Source organism: Antechinus flavipes, chromosome 6, assembly GCF_016432865.1.
Source record: "Antechinus flavipes isolate AdamAnt ecotype Samford, QLD, Australia chromosome 6, AdamAnt_v2, whole genome shotgun sequence".
Classification (NCBI taxonomy): Eukaryota; Metazoa; Chordata; class Mammalia; order Dasyuromorphia; family Dasyuridae; genus Antechinus; species Antechinus flavipes.
The window spans coordinates 209,125,363-209,140,418 of NC_067403.1; the positions used below are offsets into that span (position 1 = coordinate 209,125,363).

General features: G+C 35.9%; 1 protein-coding gene across 1 annotated transcript in view; it reads right to left on the reverse strand.

The window, feature by feature from the left end:
* TRIM66 (tripartite motif containing 66) overlaps positions 1–15,056 on the reverse strand; it is a 73,837-nt gene that overhangs the window by 15,764 nt on the left and 43,017 nt on the right. The gene's annotated exons all lie outside the window — the stretch shown is intronic.

Consider the following 15,056-nt stretch of genomic DNA (forward strand, 5'->3'; position numbering starts at 1 on the left):
GCACTCTCACCACGATGAAAAAAAGAATGTTGAGCTTTTCTTTATGAGCAAGTTGAGAAGCAGAGGTAAGAAGGGGCTTGTCCAAGCTCCCATTGGTATGAAGTGTCTGAGCTAGAATTAGAACTTCAGGCTTCTTATCACACTCTCTCCACTAATGAAGGTATGATTATCCATCCTCCTTGGCAATAAGGAAACATACACACACATACATATACATATAGAAACACACACACACTTCTTTATCTTCCTTGCTTTCTTTACCCCCTCCTTTCTCACTCCATCATGTGGTTTTTGTCCATATGTCTGACATAACTGGATGTTCTATGGCTACTCTGGAGGATTTGTGACCTCCCTTTCGTTGGCATTTCTTCTGCTGGTGCAAAGGACAACCATCTATATCTTCTAATCCTGTGGAATTCTTGTCCAAATATCCTTTGAGAATCTATTCAAAATGGTGGAGGTGGGACAGCATAGAACAGTCAAAAGGGCCGGCTTTGGCAGCAGACCTTAGGTCAAATTCCAGGCCTGCCAGTTTTATTCCCTATATGACTTTAGAATAAACTTCTCCAGACCTCAGTTTCCACCTGGAAAATGATGATTTAAACTAGATGAACTCTAAAGTACCTTCTGGATCTCTACTTGTGATCATATACTCATCCTCTGGTTGATGAGTTCCCAATCTTTAGCAGGGGCTCTGGTAAGAGTTATTGCAAGAAACTCTGGGAATCTATGCAGCCTAAATAAATAATATGCTTCAAAGATAAATAATTTACTATTTCCAGATTTATTTAGATGTTTTTATAATTAACAAACCGGAATATTACCACAGTTGCAGTGAGCTGAGAGATAATGCATATTTCAGATGGCAACATCTATTAATAATGTTGTAAAGATTTTATAGATCAATGTTATGTCTGGGCAATTGTAGTAATGCTCTGGTCTGTAACCCAAACAGAGGATATGCTATTCACTTGCCTTCATTACAGAAGTGCTTTCTATCTACTGATAACTCTGCCTACACTTGTTTCCTAAGAGTTAAGAAACTCACCCTTTTTTACTCTCCCCATTCCGATGATACTGAGCACTGAGGCTTCTTCCCCAACTCCAGCTGCCTGCCTCACATCTCAGTGCCCCTGATCTGGTCCCCTCCTCTGGTGTCTCACTCCATCAGCCCATCCCTTCCACTGTGTTTTCTGGACTACTTGGTTCTACAATTGTAAAATTTCTCTTCATTTTAGATCACTTCCTCTCATGCTCCTTCCAGCTTCTGGCTCCCACAGGGACTTAGCTCCTCCCTGATAATATGACATCCCAGGTTTTCATTTATGATTCACTGATTGTACCTTTTCTCCTATTCCCTTGAGTACTGGCCTGCTCCTTAACCTCCATTGCTGGCTATTATTTACCAAGCCCCCAAACATTCTCTGTCCTTTTTCGATTTGTTTTATACCTATTTCTTAGTATTCTCTCCACCCAAAATTATGCCCTCATAAGAGGTGTTGATGTTCCCTCAGATACCCTAACCTCCAGTTCTGTCTGCTCAACTTCAGCAAGCAGAAGTTCTTCCACGTCATAGAGATGTTCATGCAATTGATCTGCCATTACCCACAGATGTTTCATTTCCATGATCGAGAATTCTGCACTTCCTTTATCTGATCATAATCTCCTATCATTCTCTCTCTTTCTGTGATTTACTCCTCCCAAATCTGTTCTTTTTCCTCATCATGACCTACAATCTCTCTACCCTTCCCTTGACACCCTCCTCCTTTCCCAATATCTACCCCTTAATGAACCATCCAACTTTACACAGTCCTCTACCTTTCACTCATACCTTGCTAACCCCCAATAAACAATAGATTTATTACACCTATTTTGATTCTCCTTTGATGCTATTCATAGGCTGATAGTTAGGATTGGAGGAAGTCTTACAGTCAGCCTAAGCTGGATCCGATACAGATTTTTATGATCGAATTTAATTATGATAATTCTTTTGAAGGGCAGCTAGTTAGCACAGTGGATCGAGTGTCAGGACTGGAGTCAGGAATATACATTTTCATGAGTTCAAATCAGATCTCCCTAGCTGAGTGGCCCCTGGCAAATCACTTTGCTCTATTTGCCTCAGTTTCCTCATTTGTAAATGAGATGGAGAAGGAAAACTGCTCTAGTATCTTTGCCAAGAAAACCTCAAATGGGATCCAAAGGACTTGGACACAACTGAAAAATGACTGAATGGTTTTTATCAGTTTGACCATTCCTTCTCAGACTCCTTTGTTATTGTCATCTATGCCATGCTCACTTTGGTATATCTCAAAGATCTGCTCTAAGACCTTTTCTCTTTTCTCTATATATTTTCCCTATTGATGACTTCATCTGCTCCCATGGATTCATTTCTATGAACTTACCATTTCTATGAACTTGACTCCTAGATATATATCTCAAACTCAATGTGTTCAAAAAAAAAAAAACTCCTCCTCTATCTCTACCCCCTCCAACCTACCTATCTTCTGAATTTCTTTACTATTCTCACCATCCTTCCAAGCAATAAGTTTTGCAATTTGGGTGTCATCCTCAACTCTTCACTCCCACTAACTCTACATATCCAATCAATTTCTAATTATTTTGTCATTTTTATCTCACATTATTTCTCCCATCTATCTCCATCTCTCCACTCACACAGCCACCACCTGGTTCTTATCACCTCTTACTTGGATTACTAGAAAAGTTTCTTATTTGGTCTCTTTGATTCATGCTTTTATTTACTTCAATCCCTCTTCCACACAGCAGCCAAGGTGATATTTCTAAAACATGCTCTGGCCCTTCCTAATAAACTCTACTCATTCCCTATTGCTTCTGGAATTAAATATAATATTTAATAATATTAATAGTTAATAATAAACTCTGTTTGACATTTAAATTCCTTTACAACCTGGCCTTTTCCTACCTTTCTAGTCATCTTACATATTAGCCAATTACTCAATCTCCATAATACAGACATAATGACCTACTCACTGTTCCACATACAAGACTCCCACCTCCATGTCTTTGTACTAGCTATCTTATATGCCTGGAATGTGTTCCCTTCACACCTATCCTCTTGGAATTCCTGGTTTTCATTAAGACTAAGGTCAAGTATCACTCTCTCTGCCTGCTGTCCTTCCTGAGCTATCCAGATGCCAGATTCCTCTCTCCCAAAACTATCATATTCATTTTGTGTTATTATGTGAATAATTAAATATGTATGTGTCTCCTCCATTAGAATGCAAGTTTCTTAAAGTCAGGAACTTTCATTTTTGTCTTAGCATTTCCAGTGCTTAGCACATAATAAATGTTCAATAAGTACTTGTTAGTAAATTGGTAGATTATGATAATGATCTTGTTTTAGTAAAATTTCTTAAATTTTTTCAGAATATTTTGAAGTTTGTACTTATTCTGTGAGAATTTGATATCTATCAGCCCATGAAAGCATCTAATGTATAATTCCAGCCACTAGGTCATATCTTACTAAAGAGCTAAATTTTTACAGCTTAAACTGATATGTTGCACTGTTTCCATTGTTTATTTGAATGATATACAGTAATAATTAAGTCTGGACTCTTTAAGTATAAATCTATAACTTCTGATGATGGTCTAAGTTGGGAAAGACAATATACAAAATGAAGTTAAGGGAAGGGTGATGTGCTAGAGGGTACCCACTGAGGCGTCCATGATAAAGAAAATAATAAATTAATTTATATGGAAGATGCCTATGGAAAACATTTAGAGTATATTCTTGGGTCTTGGACTTTCCAGAGTTACCAGAAGTGAATTACTTTTAGTTATATTTGACAAATTCAGTTATGTTTCCATTATTAGCCTTTATTATTATTCAATAATGTCTACTTGCTTCAAATGTATTTCTGTAGATTTTTTAATGTGTTTATCATTTGATCTAGAAATATCTATCAGTCCTCTTTCTCCTTTTTGGAGATGAAGTGTTAATTTCTCCCTAGCTGCTTTAAGATAAAAAAAATCTTATATTTCATTAATACTATATAGATTTTTTGTTAAATCTATTAGGGTCCATTTTATAGTTTTTAAAGATTAAGATGTGTTAAGATTGTTATTTATAGTATTAATTACTTTAAAATTTTTCTTCCCATTCAACTTTGATTTCAGGATGTTGGTTAAACATATTATCCATATCCTTTTCTTTAATATCTTTTTGCTCAATATGTGTTCCCAGAAGGAGGTATCTGTACATGTTGCCTTTATTCATTGATTCAATGGGACCTCTGGATTGGATTTCTAAGTTTTTCTTGATGTATAATAGGAATTGTACATTTATCAAATCCAAATGATGTTCTGACGCCATATAATGCTTAATGTGACCTATATACATCAAGTGATTAATGTTTTGTTTAATAGTGTCTATATGTGATAGCTTCTTTAATTTATAAGTAATACTTAGTTTATTTAGGAAAAATTGCCATGGAATTGAGGCTAAGCAGAACCTTAATGGGTTTAAACTGTCTCCCTGAAAAAATACCATATATCCTGTTAATTGTTCTTGACATTGTAGTGGTGGTATGATTTTGGGTTTTTTAAAAAGTGTCTGCCATATTGGCATCAAATACTCTAGTATTCTCACTATACTTGGATTTATTGTAGATATTTATAGTACAAAAATAAGCCTTGAATTCAAAGACCATATAACTGTTATTGCATGTTGAACAATCTGCTTAGTCAATAAATACTGAAATGTTGATTTTTATAGTCTTGGAACTTTTTGCACCTCATACAATACTATTTTCTTCTATGTATAGAGTTTTAATAATATAAGCTATGAATTGTTTTGTGGAAAGTACATAATCAAGAAATTGGCTTATATTTGCAATGGTCACCTGGTCATCTTTTGGTAGTAAATACATGTTGCTTTCTATTAAAACGTGGGATCAGGTTTATGTATGAGAAGAAACTGGTAAAGCTTTTTGCTAATAATTAATGTACCACTGTGAAGCCTTTGAGTCACTAATTATGGGTCTTATTTGCTCTGACACCTTCTAGTTTTACTGAAAGGCTAGAATTTCAGTCATGTCCATCAACAAAACCATCTGTCATTCATTAAAGGTATAAAAGCCTCCTGTTTCTCATTTGAATTAACTTGCATTTTTATTGTGGTGGGATTTCTTGTGACCATTTTAGATGTCCAGAAATCTTCCCAATATCCCTATTCATCCTTCTAGTAACTTAGGTTTGTAATCTTGGCATTATTCTTCATTCTCTCCTTCATTCCTCTTATCAAATTATCGTCAGTCAATGCTTGCTGTTTCTACCTTTAACATAACATCTCTCCCATTCAGTCCTTTTTTTTTACTCACACAACTACCATCTTAATTCAGGCCCTCATCACTTCTCACTTAGACTAGTGCAGTCTCCCTATCTCCAGGCTCTCACCTCTCAATGCCATCCTATTCCCTGCTGCCAAAATAGACAATTACTTACAAACAGATCTTCCCTTATTTAAATCAACTCCAGTGGCTTCCTATTACCCAAGAATAAAATATAAGCTGCTCTGTTTAACTTTTAAAGCCCTACACAACCTGGCCAGTGTTGTGTATCTTTCCAGTTTCATTGGCTATTACTCTCCCTCCTGTTTGAGATTCTGTCCTCACACATGACTCTCCACCTCCCATCTCTGCCTTTGCTCTGACTGTACCCTTTATTTCTCATCTCCAACTCAGTTTTTTCTTTTAAGATGCAACTTAGACACTTTCTCTATATGATGACTCTCTCCTGATCCCTCTGACTGCTAATACTCTCTCTCCCATACTATCTTGTTTTTAACTTCATTATAAAACTTATAAATTTATTATAAATTATAATTACCTTATTATAAATTTTATTTTATTTTAAAATATAAAATATTTATTATAAAAATTATATTTTAAAATATGAAATTTAGTATATTTTATAATTTTAACTATGAGAAATTGTTTTATTATAAATTTTAATTACTTTATTATAAATACTACTTGTGTTTATTAATTTTAGATTTATGATTTAAATATGTGGTATGTACTTGTTGCCTCTTCCATTAGAATTTATTGTATAGAACATTTATTGTATAGAACAGTTTTATTCTTTGTATTTGTATCCTCAGAATCTAGTCCACAGTAGACACTTAATAAATACTTGCTGATTATTGATTAATTCTTTAAGGGTTTCTCTTGCCTCTGATTTTTTTTTACTTCTCAAGCTTTTAAAATGTTGATATTTTTTCTTTCAGCTGAGATAAATTTTTATTTATATTTTCAATTGCTAATTAAGGGAGTAGATTTTCTGATATACTTTTTTCTTTAGATTCCTTTCCATGTTTTTTTTTCTTGCCTTAAATTGGATAATATGGTATTCAAGTTTCCTACTGCATACGACAGCTAGCCATTAATGTCATTATCTGTAGCACTTACTCAGACTAAGTTACTTACTCTTTCTAAGTTCATTCTTGCATGTTGGGTGTCCCAGAGAGCTGACGACTATCATGGGTGCATGAGAGGCACAGCCAATATTTACTCAATAGCATTGTCCCTTATAGTTCAATCAAGGAAAACTATTTTCAAATTTTGTGAAAGAATAGAGGGCAAAGACATAGCTTTACAATTAACTTTGTAATAGAGCCCCCTTTTTTCTTTAGGTGGGGATGGGGGTTGGTCAGAAAGTTCTCTTGTATTTCTAAGGTCTTTCCCAATATCTTCAATGACTCTCTTAATTTTCTCTGCCATGGTGGTGCTTGGAACCTATCCTTATGAGTATCCTTGATAGGGCCACCTTTCCTTCTCTGTGTCTTACTATGAAATTGTCTGCAACAAATAACTGTGTACAAACCCCCTGACATGTTTTTACACTATCAGATACAAATTCAGGATGATTATAACAAGTACTGAACTTTCTGAGTTATTGGATTCATACCATCAAAATCAAAAAGGACTTTTCATGATTTGAATCTGAATATACTTATATCCTTTTCAAAATCACTTGAAATAATAGTGCTCATTTTGTCATGTTTTGTTATTAGGTAAAATAATGTTCATATGTTTGCAATAACACTCAAGGCTTAAGACTTTTTTTCTCTTTAGATTTTAGCAGCTCCTCAATTTCATCCCTAACTTTGTTTTGTCTAGACTCAGGGGTGAAGTGTTTTTTTTTTTTTAAATAATTGGCTAGAAATACACTGTCATGTGACTAGAGTTCAGAATACCATTGAGAAGAAGCAATATGAAACACTTGCTTATAATTGGTGAAATGTTTCTAGTTTCTGTTATGATATAATACTTGAGCATAATGAAAATGTTCATATCTTTAAATCCATTTTATATGTACATATACATGATTTGCCATTTTAGCAGTGTCATCTAAATTAAAGCATTTCCAAGAGGTCAGATATTGGTATTTCTAATTCATTCTGATTTATCTTATCTTCTTGTGGTACCAAAACATGGAGAAGAGCCTTTTGTTTCATCTTCCATATCAATTTGCTCATCATGATGATTTTCAAGATAGGCTAACCTACACACTGTATGTACCACCTTGTATTCCTTAGAATAACAGGAAAAGTTTTATCACAGTTGCTGTAATACTAAGCCACTTATCGGTATCATCAGAACTGGCCAACATTTCATGGTTTTTTCCAAGTATTCACCATTGCCTTAGGAACCACAGAACCCTGCCTTATGTTATCCCATTCAGCATTCTCTTATTTTGTTGCCCCTCACCTCTTCAACTTGGGCAATAGATCGGGCCTTAAAGGAACTGTTTATTATTAACATTAGTATTATTACTACTGTCTTCTAGGGGATCTTTGAAGTTTTTTGATGCTAAAAATTGGAAGAAAAGATTAAAAATCATCATTCCAGTTCTTTTATTGAATATTAAGGTATGTAGTTTGTCAAAGAAACAACTTAGCATAGTTTGAAGAAACTCATGGCCTCTTTTTGTATCTCAAGTATTTAGTATGGTACACAGCACACAATAGGTGCATAATAAATATTTGATCAATTGATTAAAAGGGAAATATACTTAAACTCATGAAGAATATCAATTAAGGCATGAAAAGGAGTTGCAATTGCACTGGTAACGAGAATAACACATTAATAAAGCCACAAATTTTTGAAGTGATGGACTAAAGGACCCCTAGAACATGTCCTTCACTTGACCAGTGTTGTGCTTGTGCTTACCTTGTTCACTACACAGAATGGCCTTCCGAGGCATATCTACTCATCCCTTAAATCCCAATTTAACTACCATCTTCTTCATAAAACCTTCCCTGACTTTTTGATAATAAAAATCTTCCCCTAGGATTCCACATAGATTTTACTCAACATGTGATATTGGTGGAATATAGTGATCTCTATTTGTGTCTTATCCCCTTCCCAACATTTAATCTCCATGAGTACAGGAATCCAGTATTATCTAAAATATGTTTCTATCTTTATACCTAACCCAATGTCCTTCAACTAGTAGGTGCTTAATAAATGTCTGTAGCATGAATGAATGAATGTTATGGCCCTCAAATGATAGATTTTTTTCTGGGAATCAGGGATCCTTAAGAGAACATTTGTTTTTTATGCCAAAAAAAAAAGTTCTCAGTGTCTCTGGACTATGGATTAGCTCATGAATGTAGGAGACACTCTCTACACATATCTCTTTGGTCTTTGATTAGTATCTTCACATTATACACTGGAGCATTTCTGACACTATCAAACTATCTGGTCACCCAGGCCTGGCACAGCAGAATATAATACTTTTTTTTTTCAGACTGAGCTCTTATGGCATGGAAGTTCCCTATATGAAGACATGCTCTAAAATAAACTCTGTCACTAAGGTCTGACTTTAACAAACTTGGTTCTCTAATTCTATCACCCTCTCTGTGGCTCAGGTGTCCATAATCCTTAGGCCTTCCCTTCCTGGCCAGTAGCTTCATTGTCACCTCCTCACTGCCCAGACCTTTCTGTCCAATCAGTTGGCATTCAACATAATCCTGTGACTACTAAATTTATCAGATCCCAGTTCAAGAGAAGGGCTGAAAGGACCTTTCCTAAAGTAATCTTACATAGATTTAAAATAAATTGTCTTCTGGAGAAAATCCTCTCATCTTTGTCACCTGTGCTTCCCATCACCACTACCACCAAAAAAAAATGAGTTAAAAAACCTAATTTAGGATACAAGTTCTGCTGCTTCCTACTTTGATTTCTTTGGACAAGTCACTTAATCTTGCCAGACTTTAGTTTTATCATCTGTTTAATGGGAAGTAGGTTTGACCACAAGATCTCTCTAAAGTCTGGCCTAACATTTGCTAATTCTGTGCTCAGCAGGCAGGTAGGTAGTGTCTGGGGCAGGTAGGCGGCACCTTGCACTGCTTCTCCAACTGCATGATGTAGGTAGTTCCATCATCTGTACCCACTACTCATTGAATCTGCTCAGCCATCTTTCACCAGTCCCACAAGTAGCCAGGTAGTACCATAGTGCACAGAGTGCTAGACCTGGAGTTTGGATAACCTGAATCAAACCCAGCCTCAGACATTTATTAGCAAATCATCTAACTCCAGTTTGCCTCAGTTTCCCCATCTATAAAATGGATATAACAGCTCCTACCTCAAAAGGCTGTTAGAAAACAGCACAATGCCTGGTCTACACTAAGCACACAGACCAAACCAAAAAAGAAATCAGATGGTTTGTTAATATATGATGAAGATGAATTAAGTCAGAGCCAGAGGGAACTTTGAGACAGTCTCTCATCCAATGGCACTACCCCACTGCTGCTCTTGGGACACTCCATCCCTGATGCTGGGTATTTTTCTCCCTCCTGGCTTCTCTAATTTCCTTTAAATCTCTCCTGAAGCATCATCTTCTACAAGATAATAAGAGCAGTGCCTTCCCTCTAAAACCATCTTCAATTCATCCTGTTTAACTTTCATGTGTACATGAGTTGTCTGCATGGGGTCTCCCCCATCAGATGTAAGTTCCTGGAAGGCTGGCATTGCCTTTAGGCCCGGCACTTTACATAGCATCTGGTGTTTAATAATCTGGTGCTTGTAGACTTGACTTCTGTCTCAATCACAGCCTCTGGACAACATGGGAGAGTAGATTTCTATGACATTGCCTCTTTATACCATTTCTTATCCCCCCACAAAAGGGAAGGTAAATATTCTCTTATACATGAGGAAACTAAGGCTGAAATGATTTGCTTAAAGTTGCAGAGCAAGTAAATGGGGCAATCAGGATTGAACCCATTTCATTTGAAGCCCCCCCCCTTCTTTTTTCTTTACCTGGATTGTCACAACCCAAGAGAAAGAACACTGAGGATGACCTGGGCTCTAATCTCAGCTCTCTCTCTCTCTCTTCACATCTCTGGAGTCTCTTTCTTCACCTCCAAAGTGAGGGGGAGGGGAATGACAAGGGGTTGTCCTAGGTCCCAGGTTTTTGTGAGATCAGAAGTAATAATGGATATGAAGATGCTAAATAATGTGAGGTAGTATTAAATTTCCAAGGTAAATTTATTTAAAACCTAAGATAACCCTCCACACACGCAAAGTCTTCAGAATTCCAAGGGAAAACAAACCTTTATTTTAAAATTACACTTTGAAGCTTGCTTTGTTGTACAGAAAAAGCTATTAATGAACATTTCAAAGAACAGAGATAACAAGTGAAAAAATTTCCTGATTCCTGTGCCTTCCAAAATGTATGACAAGAGCAGCAATAAGAGACATTCTCCCTCTCACCTCTCTTGGCTCTCCTTTCTCTTTTTTTTCATCCTTTCTTTCTACCCTGGGTCTCTGGTTCTTTCTGCTCTCTCTTCTTTCATTTATTTTTGGGGTTGTTTGTTTTTTTGTCTTTTCCTATTCTATATTATTGCCTTAACTAGCTTGTATAATAAAAGTGCTAGAGAGATCTAAAGTGCTTTAAATTTTTAGTTAATTTGTTAAATAGAATTTTGTGTCTCCAATTTTAAGAATGGCTTAATTCTTACATTTCTCTACTTAATAGAAACTTTTTTTTGCCTGTATGTGATCTCTGATTTGAGTGGCTCTTAAGAGGGGGGGAAAAAAGATTTATTACCCTACTTGCCACATCCCTACTAATTGTATAGAGAGGGAACTATTAATACATTTAAATGAATCCTATCTTTTAAATTTAAATGAAATCCTATCTTTTTGCTATTAATTACTCAGTTACTGCTGTAAGGAAGAATGATCAAGGAGAAAATAAACAAATTATATGTGCATATAAACTGAGTCTGACTTAATCACAGGGACTTCTGGAGAATAAGATATTCCACATAACTAATTTTCCAGATAGCTAAAAAGTTTCAGTACTGAAACTTAAAAAAAAAATAGCCATTTTGATAGAATTCCTTCGTATATTTTTAAACAAAGACAAAGCATTAGCTAATCTTTTCTCAGTAATTCAGGGCTAACATTATGACTGGGCTATAACGGAAGGGTACCTTCAGGGACTGTTAGTATAAGAGAAATTCGCTCAGATATTAAATGGCCCCAAAGAGGTTCTCTTTTTAATTGATGGCTCTGTTGTCTTTCCGTTCTTCACCTGTTTTTCACAATATTCTAGCAGTGTCAGTCACCACCCCAAATCTTTTCCTTGTGATAATCTATCAAGATCCAAGAGTTGCCAAGGAAAACCAGATAACTAACCCCTTCAATCAGTTAAAAAAAAAACTGCATTTACTGCAGTATAATGCTTTTTATCCACCATTCTAAGACATCAGCTTTGATGAAGACATGAAGGCTGGCCTGAAGACTCTTGTAGAAGGTAAAATGCACTAGGGCTTTGAGGCAGCTATTTTCCTTGATGGTTAGAAGCTTTTTTTGTTTATTTCTGTGTTCTGAAGTGAAGTTGCCAAAACTCTGACTGTTGAATAAAAGTTAACATCATCATACCTATTTGGGGAAAAAGAACAGGTGACATGGAAATTGAATATGGGAAATACTTGGAGGTCCTATAATACTAGGCTACTCTTAAATGAAGGAAATTAAAGATGAGCTAAGAGAACTGAATAAGCTAGCAAAATTCAATCACTAAATCACTGGTGGTTCCCAGGCTTTTTGACCAGGCTTTTTACTTTTGAGAAAAAATATTGATATGAAATTTATATTGGCTTAGAAAACTGAAGGAATCTCTTTTTCTGGCTGAATTTCATTTACCAATTCTGAAGTTGTCTCTTATGTTAACAAAGGAAGGGGTTGTCATTGAATGTGCCAAATGGATGATATTAAATGTTAGTGTCAAAAGAAGGAAGAGAAGACAGGATTCAGAAGATACAGAGGCTTTCAGCCAGCTGGTCACCAGATGACAAATTTTTTTCATAGTAATGCATAGAGAAAATCTTCTACAGCATGAAGGGTGATTGCAGTCTGATCAGGGTGAGAGCCTACTACAGCCTACTCACTCAATAAAATCATCTATCCTTTAATTATAGTTTTCTGTTTATCTAACCCTCCCCCTGACTCTGGACACATCTTATCTAAAATCTGTCTCCTGCAGTTCCTAGCACAGTGCTCTACACATGTAGACATTTAATATATATGGAATTGAAATTAATTAAATTGAATGGATTAGGCTGAAAATCATACACAGCCATATATTACCATGAATATAAGAAATATGAGCTGTCATCTCAGGCCTTGGTGAAAAGGAAAAAAAACAGGAGTCAAAAAGTAAAAAGTAAGAGAAATGATAGATTAAGAAAAAATAAAAGTTATTAATCAGAGAAGATGGAGACTTCTTTAAGAACATGAAACAATATATGTGTGGCCCAAGTTTGGCTAGGAATTGGGGAAAATAATTTGAAGATAATTGTTTAGTTAGCCAGGAGAGCTTGACTGTGAGTTGGAAATAAAAATGGTGGGTAAAACCTAGAAGATAGACTTCTCAGAGTTATAAGACTGTGCTGGGAAGGAGCTGTGCTCTAGCTATTAGGCTAAGAAGACTTGCCTTCCAGACTGAATCACAGAACCATATAATAATATAACACAGTGAGGAGTGACATTATCCTGCTTATTCTGAGAAACCACAGTATCTCCATAGTTAGTATCCCTCTAAAGTCTGTGACCAGCAAAAATACATCTATTCTAGTCCTTTTTATAATCAAGATAATGATGCTGAGAGGGTTACTTGTTGGTGCTTTGCTACTATTAAGAAGTCCAAGAGATCGAAGAAGTCTATAATATCTGAAAGAAGACAATGGCCGGAGAAATGTCAATGAAGGCAGGCAGTCTGTGGGTTCATTTCAAGCCCTTTACCTCCTTTGACATCTTTTCATCTTCATCATTATCACTTTCAATGCTCTCCTTTCTCTGAATGCAGCAAATTGTGTCTTAAAGCGAAGTGAAGTGCCCACGTTGATACAGAGATGTTAGAGAAGAGATTCGATGGTCATTATTTGGCTCCAAATATAGCACCACACATTTCTTTTTCACACTGACCACTGTCTTTCCATGGCTTTCATATCCTCTACTTGTAAAGCTGATTTTTAAAATGCTAGTGTAGAGCTTAACAATTTCCTTGCAAAATTTCATTTTGTTAAGATTTGGCCCATTACTCCAGCCTATCAAGATATTTTCATTTCTTGGGACTTTTATCCAACACTTTAATGATCTCTCCCACCTTTGCATCATTTAAAATCTTATAAGCATGTCACCTACATCTTCCTAGAATTCACTGATTATTGAACAGAACAGAGACAGGGACATAACCTGAGGTATTTATTTATTTAAGGTATTTATCCCCTTCAGTACTTGCCTTCTTCTTGTTGCTCCCTCACATATGACACTCCAGCTCACTTCAATGCCCTTGTGCCTACTATCTCCTTTGCCTGGGATGAACTATCTCCTCCCCTCCTCCTTCCCCAAACTATTCTGCACTTAAATCGTACTCATTCCATGCATGCTTTCAGATATACACGTTATCTTCTCCAAAAGAATATAAGGTCTTTAAAGGCAGGACCCGTTCCACGGTTGCCTTGTAGTATATTACTAGGCATTTACTAGAAGACTGACTCACACTGGGTCTGTCTTCTTCCATACTGAGCCTTCTTGAAAGGAAACATGATAGAATAAAAGAAGCAATGGTCTCAGCATCAGACTTGGGTTTAAATCCTGGCTCTGTCACATATAAGCTGTGTGTGATGTTGAGCAAATCAATTCATTTTTCTGAGAATCAGTTTCCTCAGAATAAAACCCACGTCTATCCCCTGACATCTTACTTCACTCATAATGGCAAAATCTTTGATGCTTTCTAAGAAAATGAAGGTTGACCAAGTCCTACCAAACTAGAAATTCTTGAAATACAAGGCAGCAAAAATGTCTGCCAGGATCACTGAGTTCAGAGTAGGCTGGCTACCAGTGACAAATTTTCTGGGTCAGGGCAATTCATGAAACTCTTTGCTAAAATATGAAGGGTTCAAAATCCACTCTGAAGAAGAACGTCTCCATGTAGATGAAATTATATATCTTTTGAAGTACTGAATTAATTCTTACCTTTTCCCCTCACGTGGTTATTATGAAATTCAAATGAAATAACATTTGAAAGTCTATTGCTATTGTTCAGTCATGTCTGATTCTTTTTTACCTCAGTTGGAGTTTTATTGGCAAAAATACTGGAATGGTTTGTATTTTCTTCTCCAACTCATATTATAGATGAGAAAAACTGAGGCAAACAGGATTAAATGAGTTATCCCCATCCCACCTCCCAAATGATGCAGCTAGTAAGTATCTGAGGCTAGATTTGAACTCATGAAGATGATGAGTCTTCCTGACTTCAGGCATGGCATTCTAGATATTCTAGTTTTCTGCCGCAAAGTTTATAGAATTATGTGTTACTACTCCAAAAGGCAACAAAACAACAAACTGAATATAGCCTTCTTCAATGAGATGTAGATTCCTGCTCACAGGACATCCAAGTAACTCCCAAAGCATAGAGATTCTGTCTGCTAAAGATCTACTTATTTTACAGTGGACAAAGCAACAAAGTCTTCCTCAAAGTTTGCTTAATATTCAAAATCTTCA